The sequence below is a fragment of the Quercus suber genome, unplaced genomic scaffold (genome assembly GCF_002906115.3).
Source record: "Quercus suber isolate HL8 unplaced genomic scaffold, Cork oak 2.0 scaffold_495, whole genome shotgun sequence".
Classification (NCBI taxonomy): Eukaryota; Viridiplantae; Streptophyta; class Magnoliopsida; order Fagales; family Fagaceae; genus Quercus; species Quercus suber.
Genome location: NW_027069944.1, coordinates 283492 through 301535, shown reverse-complemented (window position 1 = coordinate 301535; position 18044 = coordinate 283492).

Below are 18044 nucleotides of genomic sequence, written 5' to 3'. Positions count from 1 at the left end.
TACTTTGGAGGTTAGACCCTTCATGACTTTGTTTCTCCCAAGTACAATGTAAAGGAAAACACATTGTTAACATTTTAGATATTCAATCCACGTATAAGGCATTCTCGCTAGCTTGCCAAGAGTCCCACATCGCAATAAAAGGTCCTAGATGTTGGGTTCATAAGGAGGGATGATGGAGGGAAAGTGATGGATTGTGATATAATTTAAAATTAGATAAAAAGTGAGTTTTTTTTTTTTTTTTTGAAAGTGAACTTCACTTGTATTCAATTAAAACACTTCAGAAATTGAAGTACAACAAAGATGGGCATAAAGATAAATCAACCTAACAGTTAGCCCTATCAATTTGGCAAAGGTGATGAAGCAGAGGAGGCTCCGTTTCAAACCAGAATTGTGACATTCTTGTCTCTCTAGCCATCTTGGCTAATTCATGAGCCACTTTGTTGTATTCCCTTTTCAAGTGCTTTACTTTCCAAGTATCAAAGGAAGAGGACAGCAGCAGGATCCCTTGTATAATGGGTAGTAGCTCACCTTGCGTCATGCTAGAGGAGATAGCATCAACAACTGAGAGCGAGTCAGACTCAAGGATGACATGCGAGATCATCTTCTGTCGAGCAAGCAAGATCCCTTGTTCAACGGCTAAAGCTTCGGTGACTTCCACGCTGTATTGTGCAGGCAAAATCTTTGCACATGCAGCCACTACCATACCTCTGTAGTCTCGTATTACCACGCCCACTGCAGAGGGTCTGCCATCTTCAGAAGTTGCTCCGTCAACGTTAATCTTATGCAGACCCGATGGAGGAGCACTCCACCCAACATCCGGAGATTGCTGCCGAGAAAGGTTGATGGCAGTTGCAACATTATAGTCATTAAGTGCTCACTGTGCAGTACCCCAGATATGAACAGAGGAGGATCCTTGAGCCCCATGAACCACCTGATTCCGGTTGTACCAAATCGACCATGCCGTGACAAAAAAAGTTTCTAGGTCGTGACAAGTTCCAGCTTCCATAATTCGCAGTGCCACATTCACTACATCATTTGTTTCAATCAGGAGATTAATTGGGCATGTCTGCCAACACCACCAGACATCACAAATTTTTTTACAGTAGAGAATAGCATGTTTTGTACTTTCCCCTTCTTTTCCACATACAGGGCAGTTTGCAGCAACATCAATACCTCTTGTCATCATATTCATGCGTGTCGGCAGTCCATTAACACAAGTTCGCCAAACAAATATTCTCACTTTAGCCAGGAGCTTAAGGTGCCACATTTTCCTCCATAGCGGGGTTCTAAAGTCACCATCCGAGCATTCACCCAAACTCGGCTCTTCAACCAAAGGCAAAGCAACATAGTACGCACTCTTAACTGTGAACACACCCCTCTTGTTGCCCAACCAGATTAAGCTATCATTCGACAAACTGTAACTCAGTGGTATTTTAAGTATATTTTCAGCCTCAAAAGGGTAGAATAGTGCCCAAACCCGATCTGCCTTCCAGCGCTTTGTATTCTCGTCTATGAAAGACGAGACCATAGGGAAATCATCAATGTCTCTTTGGGGGGAGCAAACTCTGTATGTGGTGGGGGTAGGGAGCCACTTGTCCTCCCAAATGTGGATCTTTCTCCCATTTCCAACCTTCCATCTAGTGCCTCTCCTTATTACTTCTAGGCTGTTATAGATACTTTGCCAAGCATACGAAGGTGAACTTCCAAGCTTTGCACTCAAGATATCACCAGTGGGGTGATATTTAGCCCGATAGAGCCGAGCAACTAAGGTACTTGGGTTGGAAAGGAGCCGCCATCCCTGCTTAGCAAGCATAGCTAAATTGAAAGCCTTAAGGTTGCGAAATCCCATTCCTCCTTGCAGTTTAGACTTGCACATTCTCTTCCACCCCACCCACGCCTGCTTTCCCTCTTGATTCTTTTGACCCCACTAGAAGTTTCTCATCATCTGCTCCAAATCCTCACACAGGCCTTTCGGAAGTAAGAAGCAACTCATCGTGTATGTCGGGATAGCTTGAGCCACTGCCTTAATTAATATCTCCTTGCCACCCAATGAGAGCATTTTTTCTTTCCAGCCCGATCGTTTTTTCCCCACCTTTTCCTTTATTTCCGCAAAGACTTGGTTTTTTGACTTCCCAATTATAGAGGGGAGGCCAAGGTATTTACCATGCCTCGTGTCTTGCATAGGGCCAAGTGCACAATACCTCTCTTCTCGTATCGGGTGTAGTATTTTGGCTGAAAAATATAGAACACTTGTCCGCATTGATTTTTTGCCCCGATGCCATCTCATACCTCTCCAGGATTTCCACTAATGTTTGGCTCTCATGCCTATCTGCCTTACAAAATAGTAGACTATCGTCTGCGAAGAACGAGTGAGTGATTTTTGGACTCCCCCTACATACTGAAATGCCACTCAACGTCTGGTTGTTATTCGCTTCCACAATCATGGCTGAAAAGGCCTCTGTACATAACAAAAAGGCCTCTGTACATAACAAAAAAAGTGAGTTGTTTAAAACATATTGATAGATGGTTAGACATCTTTGCAAAGAACAAAAGGTTTTCAAATAAAAGCTAACAATGCAAACTGAGGACTAGGGTAGCTACTCAATCACATATATCAAGAGATGTCACTCTTTATTGTAACACCATGTCTTTGTATTTGGGAGAAACAAAGTCAGAACATGTATTTTGTATTTGGGAGAAACGAAGTCATGACTCGTGATAGGTATGAGCTGGCATGATAATTATGAGATCCAAAGCAAATAATATTGGTGACACAAGGATTCTTTGTATTTGGGAGAAACAAAGTCATAACGTGTATGAACTCCAAAGCGAATAATAATGTTGACCGGAGGATTGCGGTGTCATAGTCTTAAAATTGATTATTACCAAGGAATATAAGGTTAGACTTAATGATCTTGTTCGACTTCATGGTAAGAACTAAGAAGAAACCTGAAAATTTTAAAATAGGATTGGTAGACTAAACAATCATACTTTAATATTGTTTTAAAAAAAGAATCATATATTAATAGTCATGTATGCGCTAGTCTTATTCATCATTTAAATATAAGAACACTTGGAATAAAAATTGATGAAAGTTGAAACCATTTTTCCGGTTTCAAAATGTGGACCTTTTTTTTCCTTTACTAAACCTCTCACTTTTCCTTTTGCTCTTTAATCATTCAATTTTAAAATCATAAATTTCATATCATAATGAGTGGCTTGTCAGTAGTGACTTCTTTTTTTTTATTTTTATATTTGGTTTTTTTATTTTATTTTATCATTCTTTATATTTAGTGTGGAACAATGTAATGAACTATATTTTATAAATAATACAGCCTCTTTTTTTACATATAGATATATATAAAAAAATGAAATAAAAAAATAGGTTCTTTTAAGAAATGAGGTCCATGCTTTTTTATCTTAGAATGGTTGTGTGAGAAGGAGGATTGTCGGCATCATTTTTTGTTTTTGTTTTTATTTTTTATTTTACTTCCTCTTCTCTTTTTCTTGAAAGGCCTATTAGGTTTAGGGATATGTTTTTTTCGACATCCTTTACCAAATGGGCCTCTAATGAGAAGAAGAAAGTTATTAAAAAAAAAAAAAACTCTCTAACATCGGGCAAACCTTTAACCCTTGACACAAGGATTCTTTGTATTTGGGAGAAACAAAGTTAACAAAGTCAGAACATGTATTTTGTATTTGGGAGAAACGAAGTCATGACTCGTGATAGGTATGAGCTGGCATGATAATTATGAGATCCAAAGCAAATAATATTGGTGACACAAGGATTCTTTGTATTTGGGAGAAACAAAGTTAACAAAGTCAGAACATGTATTTTGTATTTGGGAGAAACGAAGTCATGACTCGTGATAGGTATGAGCTGGCATGATAATTATGAGATCCAAAGCAAATAATATTGGTGACACAAGGATTCTTTGTATTTGGGAGAAACAAAGTCATAACGTGTATGAACTCCAAAGCGAATAATAATGTTGACCGGAGGATTGCGGTGTCATAGTCTTAAAATTGATTATTACCAAGGAATATAAGGTTAGACTTAATGATCTTGTTCGACTTCATGGTAAGAACTAAGAAGAAACCTGAAAATTTTAAAATAGGATTGGTAGACTAAACAATCATACTTTAATATTGTTTTAAAAAAAGAATCATATATTAATAGTCATGTATGCGCTAGTCTTATTCATCATTTAAATATAAGAACACTTGGAATAAAAATTGATGAAAGTTGAAACCATTTTTCCGGTTTCAAAATGTGGACCTTTTTTTTCCTTTACTAAACCTCTCACTTTTCCTTTTGCTCTTTAATCATTCAATTTTAAAATCATAAATTTCATATCATAATGAGTGGCTTGTCAGTAGTGACTTCTTTTTTTTTATTTTTATATTTGGTTTTTTTATTTTATTTTATCATTCTTTATATTTAGTGTGGAACAATGTAATGAACTATATTTTATAAATAATACAGCCTCTTTTTTTACATATAGATATATATAAAAAAATGAAATAAAAAAATAGGTTCTTTTAAGAAATGAGGTCCATGCTTTTTTATCTTAGAATGGTTGTGTGAGAAGGAGGATTGTCGGCATCATTTTTTGTTTTTGTTTTTATTTTTTATTTTACTTCCTCTTCTCTTTTTCTTGAAAGGCCTATTAGGTTTAGGGATATGTTTTTTTCGACATCCTTTACCAAATGGGCCTCTAATGAGAAGAAGAAAGTTATTAAAAAAAAAAAAAACTCTCTAACATCGGGCAAACCTTTAACCCAACATATCACAACACATAATGTATCTTACATGGAATAATTTTTTGCCTTTTGAGTCTATCACTCTTAGTTGATTTTATTAATGTTCTGTTTGTTTTGGCGATAATATTTTCTATAAAACAAGTTATTTCTCAAAAATTATTTTCTAAAAAACTATCTTATTTTTTTATATTTGGTAACAACCTTAAATGAGTTGAAAAAAGTTTGTTAACTTTCCTTATTTAGCTTGCTGTCAGACATAATTTTTTTCCATAAATTAAGCCATATTTTTTTTGTTGATCAAATATAGTTTTCCTTTGACATATTTTTTTGATACTACCAAATACTGGAAAACATGAAAAATTATTTTTACACAAGGTTTTTCAGTGAAACAAACAAAGTGTAAAAAGACAAATACCATCAATTAATTTCTCAAATGAACTATGGATATAAATAAACTTTTTTTTTGAAAAGAATCAATATTCTTCAATTTTTTTTTTATTAATTTTTGATAGAACATTCTTCAAATTCTTAAGGGGTCAATATTTCAAAAGAACGAAAACTCCCTTTGGCATCAACATACTTAATTCCTTTTTCTTAAAGTGAACTAAAATATACTCTACTTAAAAAAGTGAAGTTTTAAAGTTATAAAAAAAAAAAACAAAAAAACAAAATAAACTAAAAGGTAAATGGAAAACTGGAAATATACACTAATTGAGTGACTATTTGAATTTGGTGTGTAACAATGAGTAGGAGTGGCGGTGAGGATCCAAGAAATTAATCCGACTCCATTAAGAAATAGAAATTCTCGTTTGGAAAAATTGTAAATAATCCAAATCCGTTAAGTAATGCAAAATTTCTTGAAAGCAGGTTGTTTTATACTGTTATAGTCAAATTGTCATTTACCTTGGAGAGGACTCAATGTCTTATGGTAGAGTCAGGTAGACCAAGCATATAGTTGGAAACTTGAAGATATGCTCAGCTACGCTCCCGTTTGTTTGTTTTTCAGTAAAATATTTTCAAATATAAAATTTTTTTTGTAAAAAGTTTTTCATATGAAACACTTTTAGTAAAATATTTTTGAGAGTTTAATGTGACATATAAAATATTTCATACATAAACCAAAAAACTCGGTAGCTCAGCCATTGTAGCTATTGGCGCTGAAGGCTCCAGTAATCGAACTCATGACGACTCCAATGATTAGATTGAAACGTTTGGATTACTTATAACTGCTGCCTGACCAACTGAACCACTAACCTAGCTACTTGATAGGGAGGAGAGCCATAATGTTTTTTTCTTGTAAAAATTTTTGCCAAATTTTTAAAGGTAAAAATTTTTACAACATATTACAAGGGATTTTATGGTCAACAAAAAAGTTTTCACATTTGACCAAATTTTAGACTGAAACAAATACGGTAAAATGCTTTTAAAAAAAAAAAAAAATCCGTAAAACATTTTACAATGAAACAAATGAAGGGGATATAGTTTAATAATTTGATGGAATCAGTCTCTAAGTGGGAGATTGATGGGTTGTATGTGAAGATTGATATAATATGTTAAGTGTTTAGGGTTAGGTAGGGCCTTAAGGGGAACAGAGTTCTTTGTGAATGAAAGCCTTAAAGCCATAGATCAAATAAAATTGGTGTATGTACCATTATTGATGGTATTTTAGATATTTGAGTAATGTATTACATATATTATGATCTAGAGAGAGAGAGAAATTGACACATAAATCTTCACATCAGCTTGAACAATGTCTAATTAAACTGATTGCATTAAGATTCACAATTTAGTCTCAATATGAATTTCTATTTCACAATTTCAATGGAAGTTGGAAATTTGGCAATCTAAGCTTACCAAATAGAAGTTTGTTAGGGGCCATTTCAAGCGACTATAAAAACATGATAATTTGATTATATTTTAATCAGTATCAAATTATAATTAAGTTTTATGATACTTGTGCTTAAAAATGCCCAAGTGTTGGGCACTTTTTTTTCTATGGTTTTTGCGATATCAATCATTCTAAAGACAGTTCAATTAACTTCGAATTGAGCTCGAATTTATCCCAATCAAATAATCAAATTTTTTTTTTTTTTTTTTTGGGCAAATTGTGGTCAAACTTGAGTTGACTGTAGTCAACCTTGGAAAAGTGTTTGGAAATGTGATTTTTTATGTAAAATTATGAAATTTGGTGGTTTGATAATTTTTTGGATTTGTTTGACCGTCGGACAACTTGGTCAAATTTTGTTCAATCAATGGAATTTTGGCTATTTTGACTCTTGACTAAGAAAAATGGCTAATTTGACATCTGATTGGGATAAATTAATAATATTGACATTCCATTAATTCGATGGTTAAAACTCCTTTTTGTGTGTGTGTGTGGAAAATTTGAGCTTTAATTGATAATTTTACATGAAAAATGAGCTTGGGCATGGGGCTCAGCTTGGACCGGGTCTCAAGCTCTGGCTCGCTTTAACAACATAGCTTTGTTCTATAGCAGAGGTGTTCTCTTTGACTTGCTGAGGCGACGCTAGCAAGCGAATAGCAACGAAGTTGCAATGTTCTTCTTGGTTGAGATGGTTCTTATGTGGCTAAGCTATTAAAAGAACTAGCGTATAACCCATGCATATGCATAGTATAATTAAAAAAATTACAATTACAAACTTATATGAATTTAAATTATGAGAGAAGTCATAAATCACTAAACTCATAATCACTTTTTGAATACAATAAAATCTAATCCTAACACAAACTCTTGATACAAAACTTTGCAAGAAGAGAGTTCATGGCATGATAGATTTTGACAACCTGTCTTTCTGAAACACTTTAAACAAAACTCATCAAGGCATCTTAGTGTGATACAGAAATAAAAGATTGCATACATATCGAAACATGTGTATAAAGAGAGGAAAGAAACAACACATGGAAAGATAGGTGAATGATAACAACATCATCATCATATATAAAAGATAAATAAGTACAATGTTTGCTATCACTGAATGGTCACAAGACCAATGTACAAAAGGATAAAGTATCTAAAAAGAAAGAAAAGAAAAGTACATAAATCCTCACTACTTCCCTCATAAATACAAAAGACACTCCTTCTATAAAAAAATGTCCTATGCTAACTCTCCTCTTAAGTACATGACTACTCTTATCCCAAAAATACTTCCCCTTTTTGTCATGAATGACAAAAGGTAAGTCACTGAGAAGCGGTCATCTCCTCATCACCGGAAGAGCTAGCATCCTCATCCTCATAATTATTATAATCATCATCACCAGTACCATCATCAGCATCCTCATCCTCAGAAGCTTCTAGAGATGGAAAGGGAGATGGAGATGCAGCGAAGCCACCCATGCAAGCCTATTATCATGCGATATGACTAACAAGGGTGTTCACCTGATACAACTCAGTAGTGAGTATATCAAGGCGAGCATCCATGCGCTTAAGCTGCGCCATGACGGCCTCAAGCGTCACACCACTCGATGAAGAAGAAGAAGGAGTGGAGGTGGATGGAACAGAAGAGGCTGGAGGAGTCGCCGTCTCAGTCTGTGGCCACTTCGGTCAAAGCTGGGCCTCGCTCCATCGAATAGACGTCGTGCTAATGGCACCCATGACGAAGAATTTAGATAGGGAATGGAAAGATGGAAAAGAATCCTTGTGATAGTCAAAGGAAAAATGAGCTTATCATGGGTCACCGTATCCTAATAGACATCGATAAGAGAAAGAATGAAGTGAGAAGGAAAGTCTATAGTAAGGTCCTCTAAGAGGGAAAGCAAAAGGTGAGCACAAGGCTCGGTAATCGAGTTATAGTGAGACAAGGGATGGAGAACAAATGTCATCACCATGTTTAGAAACCTTGAACCTTTTGCAGAGCCCGAGCATGAGGTGCCCCATGAAGAAGGTGTCTCACAAAAGAGAGACAGAAGTTCGTCTTTGGACACAGTCCTCAGACGTGGACAAGCCGAGTAGTCAGGATGCACTATCCGTGGAATGTGTAGTATCTCGGAAACAAGCTCCGGAGTGACTACGATATGTGTACCTTTAATCTGTGTAGCAAATTGAGGTATAGAGGTATCGAAATTGTGCATGTTGGAGTAGAACTCCTGTATGATCACAGTGGAACAACTCACTGGTATCTCACATGGAGATTCCCATCCCTGACTGTGAATGACAATGGGTAGAGTAGTTTCAAAAAAATTCGACAGACCTACGTGGCACTCCTAATGAACACCACATCTAGAGAAGTTCTCTGAGAAGTCCTTACAGGCCTTCTCATCACGGAATCGAATGTGAAGAGGAGTAGGGTTTGAGGAAGATGTCCCAGAACTAAGAGGGTTCCTAGACGGAGCGGATTTGTGCTTAGGTGCCATGCACAGACTATCTGAGAGAGAGAGAGAGAGAGAGAGAGAGAGAGAGAGAGAGAAAGAGAAAGAGAGAGAGAGAGAGAGGGAGAGAGAACAAAAAACATATCACAACCCAGTAGAATATATAGAAAAGAAAGGGTACGTATGCATGAAAAATGCATGAACATACGACATGCCAAAAAAAAAAAATTGCATCATGGGTTGAACCTAATCTAAATCTATCAGCACACAATTTTCAACAAAAAAACACAAATCTAAATGCGTGAAACATTGTGAAAATGCAAATGGAATGTAATGCATGATCATATAGCATCAAATATGCAAAACCTAACCCAAAAATTTCACAAAATACTCATCAATTTTCAAAAACCCCAAAAGTTTCAAGAAAACCTAAAACCGAGGTCTAAATGTGTGAAATGCATGAAGAATGAAGGATTAGGAGAGCATACTAGAGGAGAAATGCTCACACTAGGCCGAAATCCAAGTAGGGAAGGTGAAAGGGTTGAGGGAAAAGTGTTTGGGAGAGGATAGATGGCTTTTCTGTCGAGGAGAAATGAGAAAGAATGAATTTGATTTCGCGCTGAAGTTATTTAAAGAAATTGCAGCTTGATGGATTGAGGATCTGTCGAGATTTATCAAGCACAAAATCTCAACAGAAAGAATCTTGTAAAGTTGTTATTTACACTATACGTTTTGTTGGCTTTTATTCCGTGCCAAATTTGATTGTAATTTTATTCAATTTGTTGTATCCTATATTTATTGTGGAATTTCATTGTAAGGGTTGTTTGTTAGAGAGAGAGAGTGTGAAGACTCAAGCAATTGAAGAATGAAGTGTTTTCGCGGGTAGCTCGCGACTTAGCATCCCGCGAAGTAACTCATGTGCCCTGCACATGCTGGAATGTGAAGAGTTAAGCCAAATGAAGACAACTATGTCTCGCAAGTATCTCGTGGGTAAGGCTTTCCCACGAGACACCCACGAGACATTCTGTTCTGCTAGTCTGTCCAGTCTGATACACATTTTCTGTGCCTACACTATTTATACACACATTACCCACAAATGTAAAAGAGAGCTTTTGAGAGAAAACCCTAGCTAAACACCTTGAGAGTTAGAGATTGTTATACCCAGAATCTTTTACACATTTATTTTGGGAATTTCCTCATCTCCTACCTCTCCATTTCTATACCATTGAGAGGTTGATAGCCCAAACACTTACCACACCCTTTGAGAGTGTCAAGTGGATTTTTGGTGCTGCTGGGAAGCATTGGAAGAAGCCAAAGATGGCAGATAACATGGAGCTTATTGCGGAATCCGGAGAACTAGACAAGACACGGTTCCGGGAAGCCTTGTTGGAGTAGGAGCTTGGAGGGCTTAGGTACATTGGGTAGATTAGGATTGGAGGGTCTCTTGCTAACCCATGTATCCCAACTGATTGTCTAGTGGACCGATTTTCGCTTGGAGGGCGGCGGAGAGGTTTTTCACCAAGTTCTTTAGTTTCCTCTTCGATAACACGTCTCGGTGTTATCTGTGTTTGCATCTCTCTTCCCTACTCTTGTTCATTTCATTTTTGTTGTTGTGTTGCTTTAAATATAGATTAGAGTAGTTGTCTTGCTTATACGCTTGTATTTACACTATTCCGCACTTAGTATTAAGTTAGTGTAAAATCAACCAAGCCATATCTTTAATTCGGGGGTCTAAAAAACTCTTGTGTTTTTGATACATTTTCGAGCTTTCAATTGGCATCAGAGCGGGTACACTCACCGTGGTTTAAATACCTGAGTGTGTTCCTTGACCCTGTTTGAGATAGACCGGTCTCAATCTTTAAATGTTCCACCATTTTTTTATGGTAATAATTATGCTTTTTGGAAAGTCCGAATGAGAGCATTTTTGTTCTCTATTGATGATGCTATGTGGGATGCTGTTAAAGTAGGTTGGACTAGGCCAGAGGCTGCCAAATCCACTAGGGATAAGGCAGCTTTTGCGATAGCTAATGCTAATAGTAAAGCCTTGAATGCTATTTTCTTTGGTGTCTCTCCAGAAGAATTTCACAGGATCTCTCACATGACAGTAGCCAAGGAAGCTTGGGAGATATTAGAGACCAGCTATGAAGGAACAAAGAAAGTGAAGGATACAAAGTTTCATATGCTTACCACCAAATTCGAAGAGCTTAAGATGGGAGATGATGAGTCCTTTGATTCATTTTATGGAAAGCTCAACGAAATTGTGATTGCGAAGCTCAATCGTAATGAGAAGATTGAAGATGCTAAGTTGGTGAGAAAAATTTTGAGGTCCCTACGGAAGAGCTTCCGAGTGAAAGTCACAGCTATAGAGGAAAGTAAAAATTTGGATGAAATTAAGATCCAAGAGCTCATTGGGTCTCTTCAAATGTATGAGCTTGGACTACCTTTTCATAAGACAAGTAAATCTCTTGCTCTTAAAACCATCACCGAAAGAATGGATGATTCCTCCGAAGAAGATGGAGTGGAAAAGGATGTAGCATTCCTTGTAAAGAACTTCCAAAAATTTCTGAAGATGAAGAACAATGGGAAACCGTTTAGCAGAGGGAAGTTCTCATCCTCCAAAGGTGATAGGAAAGAGTTTAAGAAGAAAGAATGGAAGGATACCCAATCTCCTCAAGGCATTGTGTGTTATGAATGCAATGGCCATGGACATCTCAAAAAGGAATGTCCCAACTATCTGAGAGGGAAGGGCTAGGCATATGATACAACTCTTAGTGATTCAGATTCATCAAATTTAGATTCTGAACAGAGTTGTAATGGAGAAGGAAACTACTCCACCTTTATGACTATTGCTCGTGTTGAGTCCTCAGAGGACTTGAGTTTACTAGTGCAAGAACTTAGGGAGCATAGTGATGAGGAATCCATGGGAATTGTAGAAGAATTAGATGCTGAAGAAGATGAAGATTCAACCAGTCTACAAGAAAACTACAATTCCCTACTTAAAAAGTCAAGAGAATATACAAGGGTGGCTAAGGTGGCTGTAAAGAAGATGAAAAAGGCAAAGGAGGACTATAAAAGTCTTCTAGTGCGTTATAAAGAGGCCAAGTGTTAGATAGAGACATTGAATGGTGAGCTGACTGAAGCGTATTCAAAAATCAGATTTCTTGAGCTAGAAGTAATGCAAGCAATTGCCAAGATAGAGAGGGTATCCATAAAGAAGTTAGATGATGTTATTTCATCTCAAAAACATTTCTCAGACAATTCCGGGTTGGGATATACCGGAAGGAGTAGCTCATCGGCCAATGTCACCAAAGATGTGAGATTTGTGAAAGCCAGAGAGCCGGTTGTAGTTGTCCCTACTCTTGAGAAAATAAAGGATGAAAAGAAGAGGAATGTAGCTGACCAACGGGTGTTGAATAAGCCCCGTAGTCAAACTGTGGTCAAGCCTAAGGTTCAAGGGAAATCACCTCCAAACTAGCAAAGAGGTCCGAGAATTCAACATTTCTGTCATTTCTGTGGACTTCAAGGACACACCAGACCAAATTGCCATAAGCTGAAGGCCTTGAAGAATGCAAGTGTTCAGAGGTCAAAAAGCCCTAAAAATGACAAAAGAAATTAGGTTGGTGATCAATCCAGAGGTCAAAATGGTGATTCCGGTGTGATGGACGTGATGAAAATGATCGGTGCCTTCACCACTTGCCTGGAAAACTTCACTAGACAGTTTGAAAGTCCTAACTCTCGTATCCAATCCTTTAAGGATATCAGTCCAAACGCACATGTCGTGTGGGTGAGAAGGGGTACTCATCCATAAGCATTTTAACGTGTCCATGCATTAATACTTCCGATGTTTAGGGACATTTGCTCATGCATATCTACATGCTTGATTTGATTTGTATCATTTGCTTCTAGTTTTAGCATGTTTCTTTTACAAGCTTTTGCTGTGTTTTTGTTTTTGTTCTGTTTTTGAGTGTGTTCAAAAAATTGAAAGACCCATAAAAAGTTGAAAAATCTTCAAAAAGTTTGATCACTTGTTTTGTGTATATCACATGTGAGTTTGGCCTAGTACCTTCGTACTAATGGCATAGTGCATTTACGAGCTTATCTTGTTTTTGTATGCACATTTATCTGTGTGGGAGAAATCTTGAAAACTATGTGTGATTATTGTAAATAGATCTTCGAGCTTGTCATGAATGATTGATCAATAGTCTTGATGATCTTGATACTTGCATAGACTTGTGCCTATATATCTTCCCACTTTATTTTTTTTTTACAAAAGAACTCACCAAATGTAAATCTCTAAATGAAAAGAGATTTTGAGCTGTAAAAGCCTATTGCACATACTAGTATTTGACTAGGAAAAAGGGAAAGCGATTTTTTATATTGAAATGTATGGTGCTCAAAAAGCCAAAGGCTAATTCTAAATGTTGGTATATCAAAATATCAAGCACCGATCTAAAAAAGGAGATGTATTATCCAAAATGGATCAAATATTATGATTTATGCAGAAACCAAATGAAAAGCTTCTAAGTTGTGTAATCATTTTGTGGGAGGTCATATATGTTCATTTCTATAATTGAGATAGACCTCTTGACCTAGTATCAGCTGTGTATGACTTGATTGAATTGATCATTGAAGCTTTACTCTGGTCTAAGGACTATTTCACTCTTGATACATTCTTCCACAACACACAAGTCTTTGATTTAAGGAATGCTTATCTCATTTGTGTGATTGTATATGTTCAAATGTGATGTGTATGCTCAAACACTTGATGATCAAACCCAAAAAGATCTTTGAGTGTTTTATTTGTTTTTGAAAGTGATTTTATACTTTCATGTTTTTAGTTTTTGTTCAAAATGCATTTTTGTGTTTTTTTACAAAAACTGGTTCAGAGAGTGTTTCGCGAGAAGATCACAACTTAGAGCTTCGCGCGAAATAAGCTTGAGTGAAATAAATGTTTCATCACTTTACATAGAAAGAATCTTGTAAAGTTGTTATTTACAACTATATGTTTTGTTGGCTTTTATTTCATGCCAAATTTGATTGCAATTTTATTCAATCTGTTGTACCTTGTATATATTGTGGGATTTCATTGTAAGGGTTGTGCGTTATAGAGAGAGAGTGTAAAGACTCAAGAAATTGAAGAATGAAGTGTTTTCACGGGTATCTCGCGACTTAGCATCCCACGAAGTAATTCATGTGCCCTGCATATTTTGGAATGCAAAGAGTCAGGCCAAATGGAGACAGCTGTGTCTCGCGAGTGTCTCGCGGGTAAGGCCTTCCCGCGAGACACCCGCGAGGCATTTTGTTTTGCTAGCCTGTCCAGTCTGATACACACTTTCTGTGCCTACACTATTTATACCCACATTACCCACAAATGTAAAAGAGAGCTTCTGAGAGAAAACCCTAGCCAAACACCTTAAGAGTTAGAGATTGTTATACCCACAATCCTCTACATATTTGTTTTGAGAATTTCCTCGTCTCCTACTTCTCCATTGCCATACCATTGAGAGATTGATAGCCCAAACACTTACCACACCCTTTGAGAATGTCAAGTGAATTTTTGGTGCTGCTGGGAAGCATTGGAAGAAGCCAAAGATGGCAGATGCAACATGGAGTTTGTTGCGAGATCCGGAGAGCTAGACAAGACATGATTCCGAGAAGCCTTGTTAGAGTAGGAGCTTTAAGGGCTTAGGTACATTGGGTAGATTAGGCTTGAAGGGTCTCTTGCTAACTCATGTATCCCAACTGATTGTATAGTGGATTCATTTCCGCTTGGAGGGCGGCGGAGAGGTTTTTCGTCCAGTTCTTCGATTTCCTCTTAGTTAACACGTCTCGGTGTTATCTGTGTTTGCATCTTTCTTCCCTACTCTTGTTCATTTCATTTTTACTGCTCTGTTACTTTAAATATGGATTAGAGTAGTTGTCTTGCTTTATACGCTTGTGTTTACACTATTCCGCACCTAGTATTAAGTTAGTGTAAAATCAACCAAGCCGTATCTTTAATTTGGGGGTCTAAACATTTCTTGTGTTTTCGACATATTTTCGAGCTTTCAAATCTATCGAGGTGCTATCAAGAATCTGTCAATGGCAAAAAGACCTCGATGGATCGAACACCTATCGAGCAACTATCGGCTAGGCAAAAACTTTCTCAATAGATCGAGAATCTGTTGAGAAGCTATTGAGACAAATTCCAAATAGCTCAATGGATCAAAGATACAATAAGATCTCTCAAGATAAGAAGTCTAAGGTACTCGATAGATAGCTATCTGTCGAGGATCTGTCAAGAAGCTGTCCAGCTTGATAAAATAATTTTTCAAAGAGAAGAAAAACACACAGAAATGAATGCAATCAAGCAAGCTACTCAACCAAAGATCCAAACAACAAGTTACGATCTCAAAAACATCTCTCAACAAAAAAATGCAAAGCATTCATAGATCCAAAACACACACACACACACACACACACACACACACACAAAATAAGTCTAACCAATTTTATATTTCAAAAGCTAGTCAAGACAGTTTAGTGAGCATACATTAACACATATATCCCTTGTGATGGTCAAATCACATTATACTTGCACATGTATCAAAAGCAGCAAAGAATTTGCATGTTGTATGTGAAAACATCGTAAGAGTGCATAAGCGCCTCATGTTATGACGATTTGAGATACGAGAAAATCAATTTAACACACACATAATCATAACTGCTTGATGAGGACTACCACCTTCAAGGTACATCCTATAACTCCCATATCTCCTAGAAACACAAGTGCAACCATATTTAAATGTATTTTGATTCTTTTTGCTTTTGTTTTTCTTTGCATATTTTTTTTTTCTTTTGAGCATATCATACATCACAATTTTGCTATGCTGAAGCACACAAATGTTTTTCATGATTAGCAGACTTTAGTAGTGAGATGGTTATTTATGTCTTTCTCTTAGGATTTTTTAGTCATTCTCGTAAAAAAGAGTTATATGAGTGTTAAGTACAAGAGATTACTTAATCGTACTCATCACAAACACAAGCCACAAAGCTCACTTTCTTAGTTGTGAATTGAGATGCTCATCTAAGCTACAAGAGATACAAAGTTTAGAAAACTTTATTTCAATGGCCATCTAAGGTACACAAGTACCAACGTACACAAAACACACTGTTTTTTGTATTTTTTTATTTTTCAATTTTTTATATTTTTATGAAAAAAAAAAAAAAAACAAAAACTGAAAACAAATAAACAAAAACATGTTAAACAAAGCATAGCATAAAACTAGATTGACTCAAAAACAAAAAAGAAAAACACATAAGTAATGCATAAACAAAAAGAGGGAGAGAAAGAGAAAAAGTGACAAAATCACTTTAAGCCTTTTTCCTTCCACACCTTGGAAGAACCTTTTTGTTTGGCGAACCCTTGATCTAGGTTCAAGTTCAAAAGAAACATGAAGGCATTAAGAAGATCTCTAAGAGGAGCAAAAGAGGAAGGAAACTGATTCTGGTTTCCGGATGAGATTATACTGCTGCTTTGTTGAGTGGTTAACCACTTGTAGCAATTTGGAAAATTATGCCCTAAAGCTCCACAGTGATGACAGAGATGCTGCTTCTTCTGTTTAGACTTTTGGTTATTTCCCTTCTTACTCTTAGGGTTTCTAGTCTCTTTCTTTTCAAGCTTAGGGGATGCTCCTAAGATGGATTTGCCCTTGTCTATGTTCTCACTAGCTAAATCAGTTTTGACATCATTGTTCTTAGAATTAACATTATTAGTAGGTGAGACAAACACAGTAGTACTAGAGTAAGCAATATTAGGAAAAGAGAAATCATACCCCAAACTGATTCTATCAAAAGCATATTTTTGAAAGCTAAGAATCTCATCAAGATTTGCATTGGAAGTCCTCTCCAATTGAGCTCTAACTTGAAACAGCTCTGCTTCAAGCTTCTTGGTCTTTTCAGCCAAGAAATTGTTCTCAAACCACAATGCTTCAATGGTCTGATTAGCTTCGTCAAACTTTGTGGAGAGCTCTTCTCGATCAAGTTCCACTTCACTTAGCTTCCTGGTGGCTAGCTTATACAATTTCTCATGCTTTTTGGAGACCTTGTACAACTTTGCATAGGCTATATGGATGTCATCTTGTTCATCAATTTTCTCAAACTTAGACTCCACCAAGTCCTCTTCTTCATCTACCTCTTCAACAATCTCCTCAATAGGATTCACTGTGGTAGTGAAGGCATTGAAGATGCCCTCGTCATCATTCTCATCTGAATCATCCTTAGGCTCAGTGTCACTCAAGGTAGCAGCAAGGGCCTTGCTTTTCCCAGTAGTTTTGAGATAAGTTGGACATTCTTGTTTCATATGTCCTAAACCTTGACATCTGAAACATTTTGGTCCGAATGGAACAATGTACTGACTGCTTTCCTTAGCATCCTTCTTTCCTCTGTCTTGGTTCTTGAACTGAGAGGGACTGGACTACTTATAGTCTTTATCAAATCCTTTTGCATTGGCATTCTTCATGAAATTTTTGAACTGCCTCGTGATATAGGATTTCATCTTAGAATCCTTATCATCAGAAGACTCATCAGTATCACTGCTTTTGGCTTTCAATGCCATGCTCTTGCTCAATTTCCCAATCCTGGTTAAACCCAATTCATAGGTTTGTAAGTTGCCAACTAGCTCTATCAAAGGAATTTGGTCAATCTCCTTTGATTCCTCAATGGCGGTGATCTTGGCATGGAATCTCTCTAGTAGATATCTGAGCACCTTTCTTACAATCTTGGCATAGAAATCATCAAACGGCTAATCCTCCTCCATCTTTATCTCTTTGAAGATCGTGGTAAGCCTTTAAAGTTTTGAATCCTTGACAACCTTAGTTCCCTCATAGGTTGTCTGGAGGATAGTCCATGCTTCCTTAGTGGTTTTGGTAAAGGATATCTTCTTGAATTCCTTATTGGTGACTGCACTAAATAAA